General features: G+C 40.2%; 1 pseudogene; it reads left to right on the forward strand.

Moving 5' to 3' along the window:
* The first annotated feature begins 619 nt into the window (after positions 1 to 619).
* LOC132613317 (uncharacterized) lies at positions 620 to 5,244 on the forward strand (annotated as a pseudogene).
* Positions 5,245 to 18,633: the final 13,389 nt, after the last annotated feature.

An 18,633-nucleotide genomic window follows, 5' to 3' on the forward strand; every position in this document is an offset into this window, starting at 1 on the left:
GCTGCACCTGCTCAACACTAAGGGCCTGTTCGGAGGTCTACCCAAAGAGGACCCGAATAGACACCTTAGAAATTTTCTTGGGGTCTGTTCTACCAATGTGCATCCGGGCGTCTCAATGGAAGCAGTCAGGCTACGACTCTTCCCGTACTCTCTAACGGGGGAAGCCACAGCTTGGCTAGATGATCTTCCTTCCGGATCCATCACTACTTGGGAGGAACTGACCGAAGCATTCCTCAAGAAGTTTTTCCCTCCATCGCGGATGTTACAACTCCGTGACGAAATCAACAACTTTCGTCAACTTCCGGATGAGGCTCTCCATGAAACTTGGACGCGTTTTAAAAAGAAAGTCAAAAGCTGTCCCAAACATTGTTTGCCCGATGGTGTGCTTCTACAGACATTTTATAGATATTTAGATGCGGTCAACAAATCAGTGGCGAACAACATTGCAGAGGGGTCTCTTATGGATAACTCTTATGCCACCGTTTGTGAATTGTTGGATAAATTGACCGAGACTAATGAAGCATGGCACACCAGAGATTCGGAAGTGGGTGTAGGAAGTTCCTCCAAACATGTGCTCACTCGTGAGATGATTAAGAAGGAGGAAGAGAGAGATGAATCCATGGCAAAACTGGTCACCCAAATGGACCTTCTGACAAAACATGTCATGGGTGGTGGAAGCAAAAAGGTGAACGCTGTAGAAACCTGTGAAGGGGTTCCTCCGGATGAGCAATGCTTCCAAATGTATGATGAAGAGGCAAGTTATGTCAACAATCTGAGGGAGGGTTCCCGTCCGAACTACCAAGGTCCAAATCAAGGATCTTGGCGGCAAGGTCAAGGGAATCAAGGTTGGAACAGAGAACAAGGTCACTCTAATTGGAGAGATAATCGTGACAACAATCAAGGGGGTTACAACAACAATTACAACAATCATCGGAGCACAAATCCGTACGTCCCTCCAAAGGGAAATCAACCAATCGCTGGTCAACCGCCCAACAGTGACTCCGCTAATTCAAAAATTGAAGAGATGTTGTCAAGGGTATTGACAAAAGTGGAATCCACCGACACCTTCTGCAAGGAGACAAGAGATGAGGTCAAATCCATGGGTCAAATTGTTAGTTCACACTCTACCTCCATTAAACAATTGGAGTCTCAACTTGGCCAAATCTCTGCAATCCTAAACCAAAGGCAGAAAGGCTCACTCCCTAGTGACACAGTTCCAAACCCAAGGAACGATGGTGACCATAAATGCAACGCAATTACTACCAGGAGTGGCAGAACAGTTGGGGAAAGTGTGTTGGTGAAAGAGAATGTGTTGGGTGATGAAGATAAAATGGTTGAAGAACCCATCACTGACAAGGACCTCCCGGAAATTAATGATGCCTCAGAAAGCAAGAAAGCGGCGGAGGAGGTACCAAGGGCTTCACCGCCCGTTATGAGGCCTCCCCCTCCTTTTCCCCAACGATTGGAAAAGAAAGCGGAAGATGGAAAGTTCCTCAAGTTCACAGATCGATTAAAGGAGCTCTCAATAAATATTCCATTGGTTGAGGCACTTGAACAAATGCCCGGTTATGTGAAGTTCATGAAAGATCTTGTGACCAAAAGAAGAAACCCTAGCAGTGAAACATTGGGGGGCACTCATCATTGTAGCGCAATCGTCACCAAAGCTTTGGTGCACAAAAAAGAAGATCCCGGGGCATTCACAATTCCATGCACCATCGGTAATTACAAGTTTGCTAAAGCTTTATGTGATCTTGGAGCAAGCATCAATTTGATGCCGCTTTCTATATTCAACAAGTTGGGATTGGGCACCCCCCGTCCTACCACGATGAGATTACTTATGGCGGATAGAACCGTAAAGAGGCCCATTGGTATTCTTTATGATGTGCTTGTAAGAGTGGATAAATTTATTTTTTCGGCCGATTTTGTGATCTTGGATTGTGAAGTTGACTTTGAAGTTCCCATAATCTTGGGAAGACCATTCTTAGCCACAGGGCGTGCCCTCGTGGATGTGGAAAGAGGTGATCTAAAATTTAGAATGAATGATGAAGAGATCACTTTTCATATTTGCAAGTCAATGAAACAACCGACGGATATGAGTGTTGTGTCGGTTATTGACACAATTGATGAAGCAATGGAGACAACCATAGAACAAGAGCATATAGGTGATATGTTGGCGGCGGTGATAATGAATTATGAATGGGACGACGAAAAAGAATTTGAGGAGATGGTCAATGCACTGATTGGAATGGGGTCTTATCACCTCAATCCAAAGAAACTCGATCTTGACTTGGAAAACCGAGCAGCTCCTCCTGCAAAACCTTCAATTATTGAGCCTCCTACTTTGGAACTCAAACCTCTTCCTTCACATTTGAGGTATGAGTTTCTTGGACTCAACAACACATTGCCTGTGATTATTTCTGCCCGGTTGACGGATGAGCAAAGAGAGAGGTTGATGGTGATCTTGAGAAGATACAAAAAAGCTATCGGGTGGAGTATTGCGGATATTCAAGGGATTCCACCCGGTATTTGTACACATAAAATTCAGCTTGACGAAGACTGTGAGCCAAGCGTTGAACATCAAAGGAGGTTAAATCCTCCCATGCAAGAGGTCGTAAAAGTTGAGATAATCAAGTGGTTAGATGCCGGGGTTGTGTACCCCATTTCGGATAGCTCATGGGTGAGTCCGGTTCAATACGTACCAAAAAAAGGTGGGATCACCGTGGTTGCAAATGATAAAAATGAGTTGATTCCCACTCGCAAGATTACCGGATGGCGTGTTTGCATGGATTATCGGAAGCTGAATAAGTGGACCAAAAAGGACCACTTCCCAATGCCATTCATGGATCAAATGCTTGATAGGCTTGCGGGTAGAGATTATTATTGCTTCCTTGATGGGTATTCCGGGTACAACCAGATCACCATTGCTCCCGAGGACCAAGAGAAAACTACCTTCACGTGTCCTTATGGGACCTTTGCTTTCAAGAGAATGCATTTTGGGTAATGTAATGCACCCGCAACATTTCAACGTTGCATGATGTCTATTTTCTCCGATATGGTTGAGGAATCCATTGAAATCTTCATGGATGACTTTTCCGTAGTTGGGGATTCATTTGATGAATGCCTGCAGAATCTTGCCCAAGTATTGAAACGATGTGAAGAGACAAATTTGGTTCTAAATTGGGAGAAGTGCCTCTTCATGGTTAGAGAAGGCATCGTCTTGGGGCACAAGATTTCGGAAAAGGGGCTTGAAGTTGATCAAGTTAAAATTGAGGTTATTGTTAAGCTTCCCCCTCCAATTTCCGTTAAAGGTGTTCGTAGCTTCCTTGGGCATGCTGGGATTTATAGAAGATTTGTCAAGGATTTCTCAAAAATAGCCAACCCTCTATGCAAGTTGTTGGAGAAGGAGTCGAAGTTCGTATTTGACGATGCTTGTTTGAAGGCATTTGAGGTTTTGAAAGAGAGACTCACATTGGCTCCTATCATCATTGCCCCGGACTGGTCTCAACCCTTTGAGCTGATGTGTGATGCAAGTGGCTTTGCTATGGGGGCTGTTCTTGGCCAGAAGCGAGATAAGATTTTTCACCCAATTTACTACGCAAGCAAGACTCTGAACAGTGCCCAAATGAATTACACTGTCACAGAACAAGAGTTGCTAGCTATTGTGTTTGCCTTCGAGAAGTTCCGGGCTTACTTGTTGGGCACCCATGTGATTGTTCACACCGATCACGCAGCCTTACATTACCTCATGACAAAGAAAGATGCAAAACCGAGGTTGATACGTTGGGTCCTTCTCTTGCAAGAGTTTGACTTTGAAGTCAAAGATAGAAAAGGGTGTGAGAATCAAGTGGCGGACCACTTGTCTCGTCTTGAAGAAGGTGGGCGTCCATTGGACGGCCTAAAAATCAATGAGTCATTTCCGGATGAGCAAGTAATGGCGGGGTCGCATGACATGATCCCTTGGTATGCCAATTTTGCTAACTTCCATGCAAGCGACATTATGCCAGTGGATTTGAGCTTCGACCAAAAGAAGAAGTTTTTGAGTGATTCAGCTCGGAAATTCTATTGGGACGAGCCATATCTATTCAGGGTTTGCGCCGACAACATCATAAGGAGGTGCATACCCGAAGTAGAAATGATTCCCATCATCGAAGCTTGTCACTCATCACCGGTGGGTGGACATCATAGTAGCTCAAGAACGGCGGCTATGGTTTTTCAAAGTGGTTTTTATTGGCCGACAATCCATCAAGATGCTCATGACTTTGTGAAAGCTTGTAATCAATGTCAAAGGCATGGGGGCATATCAAGAAGGCATGAGCTACCAATGACACCGATTCTCGAAGTTGAATTGTTCGATGTATGGGGCATTGATTTTATGGGTCCATTTGTAAGCTCCTACAGTAACAGGTACATTCTTGTGGCAGTAGACTATGTATCCAAATGGGTGGAAGCCGTCGCGCTCCCCAACAATGAAGGAAGAAGTGTCACTGAATTTTTGAAAAGGGTTATCTTCTCAAGGTTCGGAACTCCAAGGGCAATCATTAGTGACGGGGGCTCTCATTTCTGCAATTGATTATTCAAGACTCTTCTTGAGAAGTATGGGGTCAAGCATAAAGTGGCCACCCCGTATCATCCCCAAACAAGTGGCCAAGTTGAGGTCTCAAATAGAGAAATTAAGAGCATCCTTTCCAAAACAGTGAATGCTAACTGGACTGATTGGTCAAGGAAATTGGATGATGCCCTATGGGCATACCGAACAGCCTACAAGACACCAATTGGCATGTCCCCATATCAACTGGTATTTGGAAAAGCCTGTCATCTTCCGGTGGAACTCGAACATAAGGCATTGTGGGCCTTGAAAAAGTTGAATCTAGAATGGGGTGATGCCTCAAACTTGAGGTTGGAGCAGATGAACGAACTCGATGAATTTCGACTAAAGGCATATGCGAGTTCTTCACTTACAAGGCCCGCATGAAACACTTCCATGACAAGAAGATCTTGCAAAGAGAGTTCAGCATCGGAGATCGGGTATTGTTGTTTAACTCCAGGCTCCGGTTGTTTCCCGGGAAGTTGAAATCCAAATGGTCTGGCCCGTTTAACATCACGCAAGTGTTCCCATTTGGAGCAATTGAACTTGTTTGCCCAAGTGGTAATAAAATCAAAGTGAATGGGCAAAGGGTGAAACATTACTGGGGATCTCAGAATGAAGCAAAGATTATCGAGGTCTTCATCCTCAACGAGCCATAAAAGGGCTAAACAGGTATCAACGTCGTGCTGCGACGTAAAATCAAGCGCTTCTTGGGAGGCAACCCAAGTTTCATTTTCATGTGTTTATTGTTCTTTTACGATGTTTTGATGTGTGTCCAAGTGTGTAGGAATAAAGTGTGCACAAAGAAGAAGAATTGGAAAAATGCCAACTGACACCACATGCGAATCGCATGTGGTGTCTGCCATGGCAAATACGTCTCGCATCTGATGCCAAAATTCAGTCATTGAGAACAAAAGTTTCTGTCATCATATGCGATGGAGTGTCACGACATGCGACTCGCATGTCACACATGCGACATCATGTGCGAGTCGCATGTTGTGCAGGTAGGTGAAAATTCGCGGGTCGACCCGACCCGGCGAAAACGTTTTGTTTAAAATAAAAGAAGGTAACCGTTCATCTTCAGTTACAACTTCACGATTCCCTCTCCTCCCATTCCTTCTTCTCCTCTACATCATCCCATAATTCCATTTCACTCTAATCATCTTTAATCACCTCCCCAAATCCTGACTGGTATTTACTTCTTTTCCCCTGAAAACAAAGGATTTCAAGGTCTCCTACTTTCATTAACTTTCAAGGTATGTCGACTTTTCGCTCCTGTAATTAGTGGGTATTTACTACTTGCTCAATTCCATGTCATTATCATGCCGTAGTACCGTACCACTCGTTGTATTTAGTTAGTCGAGTAGATCTATTTTATGTGATTTTTGTGGGTTGATTAAGAATTGATGAAAAATGGGGAATTCTTGAGTACCCATGATTGTGTAGTCCATCTAGGAATTGGTTGTTAATGATGAATGAGATAATGACTGGGGAATTCTTGAGTACCCAGTTGTTGTAAGAATTGTTAGTTTAGGCTCGCTCTCAACTCATGTGATTAAATGCCTAAATGACCCTTTGAATGCTTGAATGGTGCGGAAATATGATCGTTCGCCAAAATGGGGAATTCTTAAGTACCCATGGCACCTTACCTGTGAAGTAGGACCCGTGATGCCTTTTGGATTACAAAGTGTCACTGTCTGTTGTGAAGAACAATCATCGAATATAGATGTGTGTGAGTAATTTAATAGAATTTTCCCAATGATAGACGGGGGAAAACGATATTAACGGAAAAAGTTACTTAAACATATTTTGTTTGTGTGCATCTGTGTTAAAAAAAAAAAAAACTCGAGTGACTCACAGCCGAGCATCATATGCGATGCGCATGTTGCACATGCGAATCGCATATGCTGTAGCATGTGGTGATAGTGAGACACTCACAAGTAGTGATCTCACTGTCATCATATGCGACACCATATGCGAGTCGCATGTCACACATGCGAGTCGCATGTGGTGCCACCGTAAAAAAAAAAAATTGTTTCTTTATCGTTGTTAAAGGAACACCATAAATAATGGGTATATTTTTGTATGTTGTGCAGGATGGCTCGTTCAAATCAACCTCAAGGTGGAGGAAAACGAGCAACACGAAGACGAAAAGACAAGGCACCTGCTGATCCTGTCCCCCAGTCTGAAGAGGGGACACATGGGGCCTCCTCTCCTGAACCCGAGGATGCTGTAACCAGAGGTCAACGGAGGGAAGCAATAGAGCAACGGTTTACCGTGCCTGGATCTAGGGAACTATATAAGACTTGGAACACAATTAAGCCCGATGGGAATCCAGTCCGGGGCCTCATTGTTGAAAAGAGAGTCACTCTACAGGGGCTGCACGACCAATGTCCGGGAATCATTCGCAAGCTGGAGACCTTGAGATGGACTTATTTCATGCAACCCGCTACATACTGCCCGGCCCTAGTAATGGAATTCTACGCAGCTTATGCAGCCACATTAAATGCGAAGAAGTCGCGCCGCCAACCAAAGAAAAACTTGGAACATTTGTGTTGGGTTCCGGTTCGGGGGAAAGAGATTGATTGTGCTGCCGATACCATAACATCCATTCTATATGAGCAACGCCGCGAAACAGACCCTATTGAAGGATGGCCTCCGGTATGTTCGGAATATGAATTGAAGATAGAGAACCCAGAGGAGCATCGAGAGTGGGCTGCTTCAATAATTGCCTCTGGGACTCCACCATGGCTAGATCCATCGGTCACAATTGAGAAGAACACTTTCAACCGCGAAGCAAAGTTTTGGCTATCTCTCGTATCATCGCGGGTGATTCCTTCCAAGAACAACACCAACATACCTATTGCAAAGTGTATTCTCATTGCTTCGCTCATGTCGGGCCATCTTGTCAATGTGGGGGAAATTATCCGAGACCACATCAAGAATTCGTCCACTCAGAAGGTCACATCGCTCCCTTTTCCCTGTTTGATTACTGAATTATGCCGCCGGACAGAGGTTTGTCATATTCCTCGGGTGGACAGAAATGTACCGGCTGATCAAATGATTGATTACACCAAATTGGAACCGGGAACTAGGAAGCGAAAACGGGTGAGCACAGAGCCGAGAGCTTCGGGGACACCACTTGATGCTCATATTCTTGAGTCCGAAGATTTGGCCACCGATGATGAGGAGACCACTCCTAGCACAGCCCCTCGAGCACCGAGGTCTGACCCTCCGAGTTCTTCCACTACAGTTCCTATTGATACGGTTCCGCCATCCACCACAACAGCTCATGGAGTGTCTGCCGAGGGTATGCGAGTGCTCCGGGCAGCAGATGCTAAAGTTAATTGGTTGGTTGAGCGGCTCCCCAATTTTGTGAAGGAGGCCATTGAGGCAGCAATGGCACCCTACACTCAGGCGATCACAGATATTAGAAAAGAGCAGGACAGAATTAAGGAGCATGTTCGCCACATTGATCGTCGGTTGGAACAGATTGAGGGGGGCAGTGCAGGCGGTCTTCCTGCCATTCGGGCGGACCTAGCTAAAGTCAAGAAGGACATTCGGGTATTGAAAGCCCATGACATTGAGCTCAGTACACCCATTCTACCATCCGGTGCCTCCTTATTCTCCACTGGGCCCACAGCGCCTGCCATGCCTTCGGATAAAGGGGTGGAGGAGTCAGCTGGGGAGGACGAAGAAACTGAGGAAGAAGAGGAAGAAGAGGGGGAAGAAAGCGAGGAAGAGTTTGATGAGGAGCTGGAGGTTGACCCGGCTGTTGAGGAGGCACGTACTTCCGCCCGAGCTGCTGGTATCGCTGAAGACGAGATAGACACATATGTGGCCATGCAGCAGTCCCTTGAGGCGAGTAGAAAATCCAGGAGGGCCTCTCAACCCCCGAGGGCGGGTGAGGCCAGTTCATCCACCGCTCCTCCTGCTGACACACGACTGCCCCCGTCTGTGGGACCTGAGATATTGACACCCGAGAGGGAGGGTGATTCCGCGACGCTCCCATTGATAGTACCTCCGTTGGAGGTCCTCCCTGCTGATCAGACACCATCGGACGCCAAGCGTCCATCGTGAGTTACTCATCCCTTGTACTGCATTTGATGCATTGGGGACACTGCATATTACTTTTGTTGGGGGTAGGACAGCTCACGCGGCATATGTTTGTTTTTTATTGTATATGTTTGTTTTTATCGTTTTAGGATAAGCTCATGTTTAAGTTTGTTCACTTGTACTTTGTCATTGCCAAGTATAATAGTGATGGTTGATCGGTTTATAAATTTTTCTTGTTTCGCTTTTCCATCGTATTTTGATAACACCCCTCCCAAAATTCTTGCATATGTACTCAGAGGGGAGGAATAACACTAACATGGCTCATTTGGTGACACACAAATGTTTTGCAAGTCTAGAATGATGGGTTGAGAAGTAGTTAGAAGTTAGCAAAGTAATCCATGTGCCATGTGTGTGAAAGGTTATTGTTCTAGTCTTGTGCATAATTGTGATCTAGAACTTGCCTGGAAAGTATCTCAAGGCGAAATGCTAAACTACACTTGTTTGAAAAAGGATATTAGGCTCTCTTTGGACTGCCACGAAACCTAAAAACTCCTACCCATTGCATTGATATCCTAGTTAACCCATTTCGAGCCGTAACTTTGTTTTTCTTTTCTTTCATTACAACCTTGCGACAGGCCCCATTCCTTTTACCCTTGTTTACCCATTTTTCAGCACCCTATCTCCCTAAGCAAATCGAATACGCTACAATAGGCGAAAACGCATAAGTTTGGGGGTGTTAGTAAAAAAAAAATAAAAAAAAATGTAGATATTTGTGTAAAGAAAGGTGTGTATATGTACATGCAAATCGTAGATTTAGCAGTGAAAGCAAGAGTGTGAATAATGGTTGTGATGAAAGGAATAAGTGGGGAAACTAGAGAAGCAATAACGATATTGGCAAAAGGAGTCACGAATTGGCGGATAATGCTTAAATGTTGAAAAAAGGTACGGATTAGGTGAAGGGAGCGTGCTCGAAAATGCTTAGGGAGACGTCAAGTCACTCTTACCCAAATCTCACCCCACCGTAAACCCGAACCTTAGCTATGACCCGCAAGTCCTAATTGATTTTGAACAAGTGTGTTTACATTAGTGGAGAAATACTTAAAGGGCAAGCATATGGCACCACATTTTTTGTACTTGTACTTGTTCTTTTCTGAGTGTGAGTGGTTCTCTCCTTATTCGTCTTTTGTCCCAGTTGCTATTCGTGAATATGTGTGTGTGGGACTTTCTTTGAACTTTTTGTGAGGGCATATGGATTACTAGGCTCAACGAAAGAATTACTTCTTGACGCTTCATTTGAAGTTGTTTCTTTTAAAGATAGAGTAACCTTGTGTCATCAAGTGCAGCAGTCGGTTAATTCCCACCTTTTGAGGAAAGGCACCACGTCTCGCAACAAGAGGGAGGGGAACTCGTATTTTGAATAACTATGTTTTGACTGGTCACGATCATCATTGTAGTACCTAGCAATTGGCATATGTTGTAGTTCTGTTTAAATGCTTGAGGACAAGCAAAAGTACAAGTTTGGGGGTGTTGATGAGTCGTGAAATTACGCGATATTCGACACCAACTACTTAGTCTTTTGTACATCCCCAAGTACTTTTGATGTCGTTTCTCGTGTTTTTGTGACAATTTGCAGAATAACATGTGCCGGAAGTAACTTGAAGCAAAATGAAGGAAAACGAACCAAAAATTTAGCTGAACTGAACAATGGCATCACATGCGAGTCGCATGTGCTACCTGTGAATCGCATGTGATGCATCATCTGCTGACAGAAAGAGGCGAAAGAAGAAACCATGTGTGACACCACATGCAACACCATATGCGAGTCGCATGTTGTACATGCGACTCGCATATGATGTCGCATATGCTGCTCAACAGACGATTAAGATTGTCACACATGCGATGGTTTGGTGCAACATGCGACTCGCATGTTGCACTTGCGACACCATGTGCGAGACGCATCTGGTGCACAGGGGCATTTTTGTCTGGAAATTGTTCCCGTTTTGGACATGCTATAAATAGATTGTCTAGGGTTTTGGATTATTTATTCTGCAGTTTTTAGCATAAACTCTTGTGGAGTTCATTTATTGTTGGTGGGTGAAGTATTTAAGAGATTCTTTTGGCTTTTGTTATCTTCTCCATCCAACACCTCTGTAAGATTTATGCATACATTGTACTTGATTGTTTTATCTTTAATGAATATTAGTAGCTAATCCTCCAACTAAGGTTGTGGGATCAAATGTGTTAGTTATGTGATTGGGTTTCATATTCATACTACATTTATATGCTAGTGGTGTTTTATATTAGCTCTTCAAGCATTAATGTCTTGTGATGGTGTACAACATTACTTGTGCCTTAATACCATTACTTTGCTTGGAAAAGAAAGTAGAGGTTAGGAAAAAATTTAATAGCAACAATTTGGGTCATTAAATCCATCTAATAGCTTGAGCTAGGAATAGGAAAGCTAGTTGAGGCTACATGGGAGTTCTGTTAAAGGAAACATTCTAGGGCTTGGAAAAGCCTAGGATGAAATTTGCTGATTTGGTTGGAAAACTTTTGGCAAGAATCACGTAACCCTTGGCTTAACGCACCTAGGCATATAAATAAGTTGAATTGATACCCAATCGTATTACTCTCCATTTGAACCACAACCTTAGCCCCATTTACCAATTGTTTACATTCTATAACCATTCTCAGTTTTTAATGAACAAACTACAATCAAACTTTTATTATATTACCCTTCCCCTGAAAATATAGACTAACAGTCGGGTGTTACACTTATTAAGTATTCTTCTTCATCTATTCTCTGTAGGATTCGACCCCAACCTTGTTGGGTTCTATATATGACAACGACCGCTTACTCCTGATATTAAAGGTGTAATTTGGGCGTATCAGATCCCAAGGGGGAGATATTGTAACACCTCGTGCATTCGGGCTAAGATTTGACTCGTAAGGCGGAGGTATAATGAACCCAATTTGAGTAGTGTATAAATGGTGTTTGAAACCCAATCAAGACATGGGAAGAGTCCTTAAGCAAAGTAAAGTCGGAAGCTACCCTACGGGGCGTGTTTTCAAGTGAGTTTGCGCCATATCTCAATTAAAATGAGTATACGGAAAAATCTGTAAGGAATTTGGGAATATTTCCTGCTTGAAAGTTGTATATCTTTGAAATACCTTTCCAACGGTATATTATGGAGGTCAAACAGACATCTGTACAAAACGTTATGCCCGATTTACTAAAACAGTGTTCTGTCGATTTACGGTGGAATCTACGGGCCGTAAAAATTATAGGGGCCGTAGATTTGGGCCGTAAAACTAGTCCAGAAATTCCAAATCACTGTAATTGATTTACGATGGGATCTAAGGGGGGTAAAACTTTTACGGGACGTAAAATAGGGCGTAAAATGGGTCCGACAGCAATTTTAAAACTTCGTTTTAAGGCTTTTCACTTCATTCTTCACACCCCCAAGCCCTAGAACGACCTTCTATTCTCTCCCATCATCAAGAACACCAAGGTAAGCCTATTCTAATCCTTCCAATTCAATTCTAATACATATCCTTGTAATCTAAACAAGAAATCATCATTCTTAAACTAGGGTTTTCAAGAAAACCCATCTCAAGGTTCAAAAACTCAAGATTTTGGAAATCTTCTTCAAAGTTAAAATCTTTAATTCAAGTTTGGAGCATTACCAGGTATGTAGAGTTACTATCTACGTGTGGGAACATCATTGTTCTTCCCCACACCTCCTAATCCATAAAGTATGAAACTTTACAAAACTAGGGTTTCTATTCTATACTATGCTCATGATAACTCTAGGTCCATGTCTATGACTATATTATGTTTGAATTGCTATTATTCTATCATTGTGTTCTTGATACTTATTATGATTATTGAGAATCTGTCCGTAATCCATGAAAACCCATATTTTGTATTCCATGGGTTCTTGCATGCATGCTTTTGACTAAGAATGATTATTTCATGAATATCCTATATGTCTACAAGTTTTCATGCAATTAAATCATATAATTACTTTAATGCCATGATACAAGAAATATACATACTAAATACAAGTTATTTCATGAAACCATGCTACAAGTTATCTCATGAAACCATGATACAAGCTATGTTACAAATTACTTCATGAAATCATGATTACAAGTTATTTACAAGTTATTTCACGAAAATCATGGGCTTCTTAGCCAACTATATTATGTTCATGTTTTTGGGAGTTGCACGAATTACCGAGAAGGCTCAGATAGATTGAAACTACGTAGCCACCGTAGGACAAGGATCGCTCCGCCCAGTTAGGATGATACCTTAATTTTACACTGAATGGATCCATCAGGCACGTCACCACTGTATACCCTGGCAAGGTATAGGGGCTCTGCTGGTCCGGCGAGGTACCAGACTCCACGTACCCACGTGGTGATATTATATTGTCGGTTATGAAATGTTCTCCCTACGTACCTTGTTTTACTCATGCTTTATATTATATATGTATTCATGTTCATGCTCATAACCAAGTTTCAGTTTCACGTTCAGTTCTTATCTTTATTACTTTATGTCTCATGTTATTTCATTCAGTTGCTTTACATATTAGTACATTCAATGTGCTGACGTCCCCTTTTATTTGCCCAGGGGCCTGCATTTCACGATGCAGGTACTGATTTACAGGACGACATATCTGCTCAGTAGGACGACATTCGTATCAGCTTATTGGTGAGCCCCATCACATTCGGGGTTTAGTCAACTCTTTATTTAATGATTAGCTATGCATCTAAGGTATGCTGGGGGCCTTGTCCCAGCGAGTATGTTTTCCATGTTCAGACTTATGTTAGAGGTTTCATAGACTAGACAAGTCAGTTATGTCATGTCACACTTTTGGAGTCTTATAGCCATTTTGGCTCATTCAAGTTATTTCCGCACTCATGTTTAAACAAGTATTTTGATTAAGTATTATGACTTATTGCATTTTGTAAAGGCTCATCATGCATTCACGTTATATTCCGCTCATGTTATGCCTCATGATGATTCAGCAAGCCATGTGGTTCGCTCGGTCACATACAGTAAGGCACCGAGTGTTGTGTTTCGCCCAGGCCATGGTTCGGGGCGTGACATTTAAGTCCTAAATATTAGGGAAATAACTAATAAAAATAGTTAAATATTTTATTTTTAAATATTAGAATTATAATCTTACCTCTAATTAAGTCGTTTGCCTTATGTTACAGGCAATGTTTTGAAAGGCGTTTTCGGGGCGAGCCCCGATGCGAGGCGTACCTAAATTGCCCCAAGGCTATGGTGGGGGATGAAAGTATCGAAAGGCGTACGCCCCGTAATTTGGGGCGTACGCCCGGGCGTTAAGGCGAGTTTTATCATATGGCGTACGCCCAAATACTTCTTCAAATTATTGTGATATTGTCCACTAGTTGAAGCATTCCCACAAATTAAATAATTATATGGCCCACCATGAACATAAATAATTAAATATGGAGCAGGTAGTGTGCTGCATATGGAGCCGTTCTTCTACGTTATAACCTAGAAGCCCTAATTAATTTATCATCTTTCCCAAATCCCCCTCTCCCATAAACAATAACAATCAATTTTCTCCAAAGACAAAGAGAACTCCATTCTCCATTCCCCATAGCAGCAAATTAAGAGTTTATATTGCTGGTTAGTCATCCTCTTTGTTCCTCCATGTAGACAAATTCTTTACTCTTTTCAACTCAAGTTGCTTTTTTCTCTTTTTATTTTTTTTACTGTTAGTTTGTAAATATGTATGTAAACTAGTTTTTCAAGTTTATTATTGTTTCTCTTGATTTCGTTTAAAATATATTAAGCGATTATATGTGTGCATGCTTCTATGTGTGTTGATTGAAAATATGAGAAAGTGGGTAACTGGGTAATGGGTATAATGTTGATTGTTGAATAACTTTGATTTTTGTATTTAGAACTTCTAATGTAAAGTAATTTTCAATGGGTAAGAAAATAAGTCAGTTTTTTTTTTGTATGAAAAGTTCACTACATTGTAAAATTCTCTCTGTGATTTCCTAATTTGTCCTAGGTGTTTCTTATAAAACACTGATCCGAAACATGTGAAAACTGAAAACACTGAGCTCTCTAATTTGAGAAAATGGCCAGACGAACTTCTCCTCAATTCTCAATGGCAAAAAAGTTTCTTTCTTTATTTTTTTTTATTCATAATCTTCTCCTTTTCTGTTGCGACGAACTAACACAATGGATTGTTTTGACTAGTTTTTGTGGGAATGGAGTACATCAATATATATATATATATATAGTTATATAATTCACTTATTTATAGTTTTCTTCAATTTTTATGCAATTTTACCAATTTTAAGATATTTGTTGTAATTATATTATTTTATAAAATACTCAAAATTTAAATACCCGTGGGGCTTACGCCCTGTGCCTCGGGGATTACGCCCGGGCAAGGCATAGGTAAAACGCCTCTCCTTACGCCCGCGCCTTTTAAAACACTGGTTACAGGATGGGCTGAAAAAGTTTCTATTGAGAATCTTGTGACTCAAATTAAATGTATTTTCTATAGTTCTTGCTCTAATAATATCCATTGCTGGAAGAAAAAAAATTGGCTTAGAGTCTTATCACAATAACTAATATTATCCAAAAATAAATTAGTATGATGCACCCAAGATATTCAAGTGAAATGAAAGAAAAACCGTATCTAATTAAGAATTAAAAGGTTGAGACTTAAGACAAGTCTTTCAAGTTTTAATTATACTATAATCTAGTATTTCTTTTAGTTGGCATGCGTCTCAGTATGCAGTATGAGAGAAAAAAGTGGAGAGAAACTATTTATTAACTGATCAAGTATTATCTCAGACAAGAAAAGAAACTCTTGCAGAAGAGAGTGAAGATAATCAATCAAACATTAATGATTCTATAAATCATCAAGAAAATGACGAAATTATAGAAACATCTGTTAATAACAATACAGGTAAAACTGTAGCAATATTCAAATCACAAAGTTGGCATGTTCCTATTACTTTGAAAGTAGGAAACATAACGCTTAATAAATTAGCTTTAATTGACTCAGGAGCAGATAAAAGCTGCATCATGGAAGGCTTAATACCTACCAAATATTTAGAAAAAAGTACTTCTAAGTTATACTCCGCTACTGGAGAAAAACTTAAAATAGATTACAAATTATCTAAAGCCCATATCTGTAATGATAAGATTTGTTTTATCAATAATTTTGTGGTTACCCGAGATATAAACGAACAAATCATTTTGGGAACCCCATTTATAACTCAGATAAAACCTTATTTTGCTGGATTAGATGCAATCTATACCACGGTTTTAGGAAAGGAAATTAGATTTCCTTACTATCCACTATTTCTCAAGAAGAAAGTGATTTTGTTAAATCAAACACCATTTTCAAAATATATTTATTATCTAATCAAATTTCATACTTAAAAGAAGAAATTAAGATTAAAAAGATTGAACAAACTTTAAAAACCCCGGTGATAGAAAGGAAAATAGCAAGTTTTCAAGAAAAACTTGAACATGAAGTTTGTTCAGAATTACCAAATGCTTTTTGGGAAAGAAAGCGACACATTGTTGAGTTACCGTACATTGATGGATTCAATGAACAGGCTATCCCTACAGAGGCAAGGCCTATTCAAATGAACCACGAGTTAATGGAAACTTGCAAAAATGAAATCAATGATCTTTTACAGAAAAAAGATAATAAGACCCTCTAGGTCCCCTTGGAGCTGTTCAGCGTTTTATGTAAATAAAAATGCCGAAAAAGAAAGAGGATCTCTCAGATTAGTTATAAATTACAAACCTTTAAATAAGGTATTACAATGGATTAGGTACCCGATACCTAATAAAAGAAATTTATTAAAAAGAACTTACAAAGCAAACATTTATAGTAAGTTTGATATGAAATCAGGGTTTTGGCAGATACAAGTTGCTGAAAAAAATAAATACAAAACTGCATTCAATGTCCCTTTTGGACAATACGAATGGAATGTTATGCCTTTTGGGTTAAAAAATGCCCCGTCTGAATTCCAGAAAATTCTGAATAATATTTTTAATCCTTATAGCAATATGTCTATTGTCTATATAGATGATGTATTAATATTTTCCGAGGATATAGATTCTCATTTTAAACACCTGAATACTTTCTTTAAGATTGTTAAACATAATGGTTTAGTGGTAAGTGCTAAAAAGATTAAATTGTTCCAAACAACAATTAGATTTCTAGGACACGACCTATACCAAGGTACTTATAAACCCATTTGTAGAGCCATAGAGTTCTCTTCTACATTTCCAGATGAGATTCCTGACAAAACCCAGTTACAAAGGTTTCTAGGAAGTCTTAATTATGTTGCAGACTTTATACCTAATATCAGAAAGATCTGTGAACCTCTTTACAAGCGTCTTAGGAAAAACCCAGTCCCATGGAGTCTAGAACAAACAGAAACAGTTAGGAAAATCAAGATTGTTGTCAAAAAACATCCATGTCTAGGTATTCCAAATCCAGATGCTTTCATGATAGTAGAAAGTGATGCTTCTAACGAAGGATACCGTGGAATTCTTAAGCAAAGACTTGTCTCAGAGTCTATAGAACAACTAGTTCATTTCACATCAGGGATCTGGATTCCTGCACAAAAGAATTATAGTACTGTTAAAAAAGAGATTTTATCTATAGTACTATGTATTACAAAATTCCAAGATGATTTGACAAATAAGAAATTTTTATTAAGAGTTGATTGCAAATCAGCAAAAGACATTTTACAAAAAGATGTTAAAAATCTTGTTTCCAAACAAATTTTTGCTAGATGGCAAGCCTTATTATCAAATTTTGATTTTGAAATCGAATTTATAAAAGGAGATTTAAACTCTTTACCAGATTTTCTTATAAGGGAATTTTTACAGGGTAACCATGAGACAAGGAGCCCCAAACTTCCCCTTTAAAAAAAACCCCGATAAAAAACCTCAGAGAGATAAGAATTTCCATCTTATCGGATCATGTTAAATTATGTCAATATTACATAAGAAAAAGAATTTCTTACATCATCAGTTGGTCTTTCGACATAGCTGAAACATCAAGGATTAAATATTTAGTCAAAACCATTAAAATCAAAGGATGGACACCGGAGTCCAAAAATTTGAAGATTACGAATCCAAAGCCATCCAGCAGCAGGACAGGATCTACCGAATCCAAAGCAGAATTAAAAAAGAAGCTCCTAGAAGCTCTGAGCAATATTGATGATACCGATCCAGCAGATGTTTAAGAACTACTGGATACGGCATCCTCATCAGCAGAAGATAATGGCGACATGATGGACCCACAAGGAATGGCCCAAGCATATCTTCATTATCCAAATTTATGTTAAAGTATTTACCCCTTCGGAAAAGAAAGAGGTAAAAGCAGATGGCCGATAACTTTATAAAAAGTATCCGTCCAAACTTTACAAAAGAAAAGTGGCAGACAACTTTACAAAAGTAGTCGTCCAACTTTTCAAAAGTAAAAGCAGAAGACATCTTTAAAGATAGCCGTCCACTTGTAATCATCCAGGAGATGTTAATTATTTCTGAGGTCTATATAAGACTCTCAAATTGTAATCAATAAGGCATTCGAAATTCACTCCCTACTTTGAAATAGCCTTTCCCTTTCCCCTCTCTGTAAAATTTCCACCTATGCTTTCAATGTTTGAATAAAAAGTCTTCAAATTTTGTAAGTACTTTTTTTTAAAATTCCTCCATTATTTTACTTACTATTTTAGCTGTAAAAAGATCCTTAAAATAGCTACAACTAGTACTAGCTTGGAGAAACATCCAATATTTAAACTCCCAGAATTTTCTAAAGAAAAATTCCCACAATTACCTGACAAGTTTAATCTTGAAGAATATTTTCTTGAAAAGATTAATAAACAGTTAAAAATATCTGAAGCAAAGTCTTCAAAGAAAACTGGTACTAAAGAAGCTATGTCACGACCCAAATGCC

The sequence above is a fragment of the Lycium barbarum genome, chromosome 10 (genome assembly GCF_019175385.1).
Source record: "Lycium barbarum isolate Lr01 chromosome 10, ASM1917538v2, whole genome shotgun sequence".
Classification (NCBI taxonomy): domain Eukaryota; kingdom Viridiplantae; phylum Streptophyta; class Magnoliopsida; order Solanales; family Solanaceae; genus Lycium; species Lycium barbarum.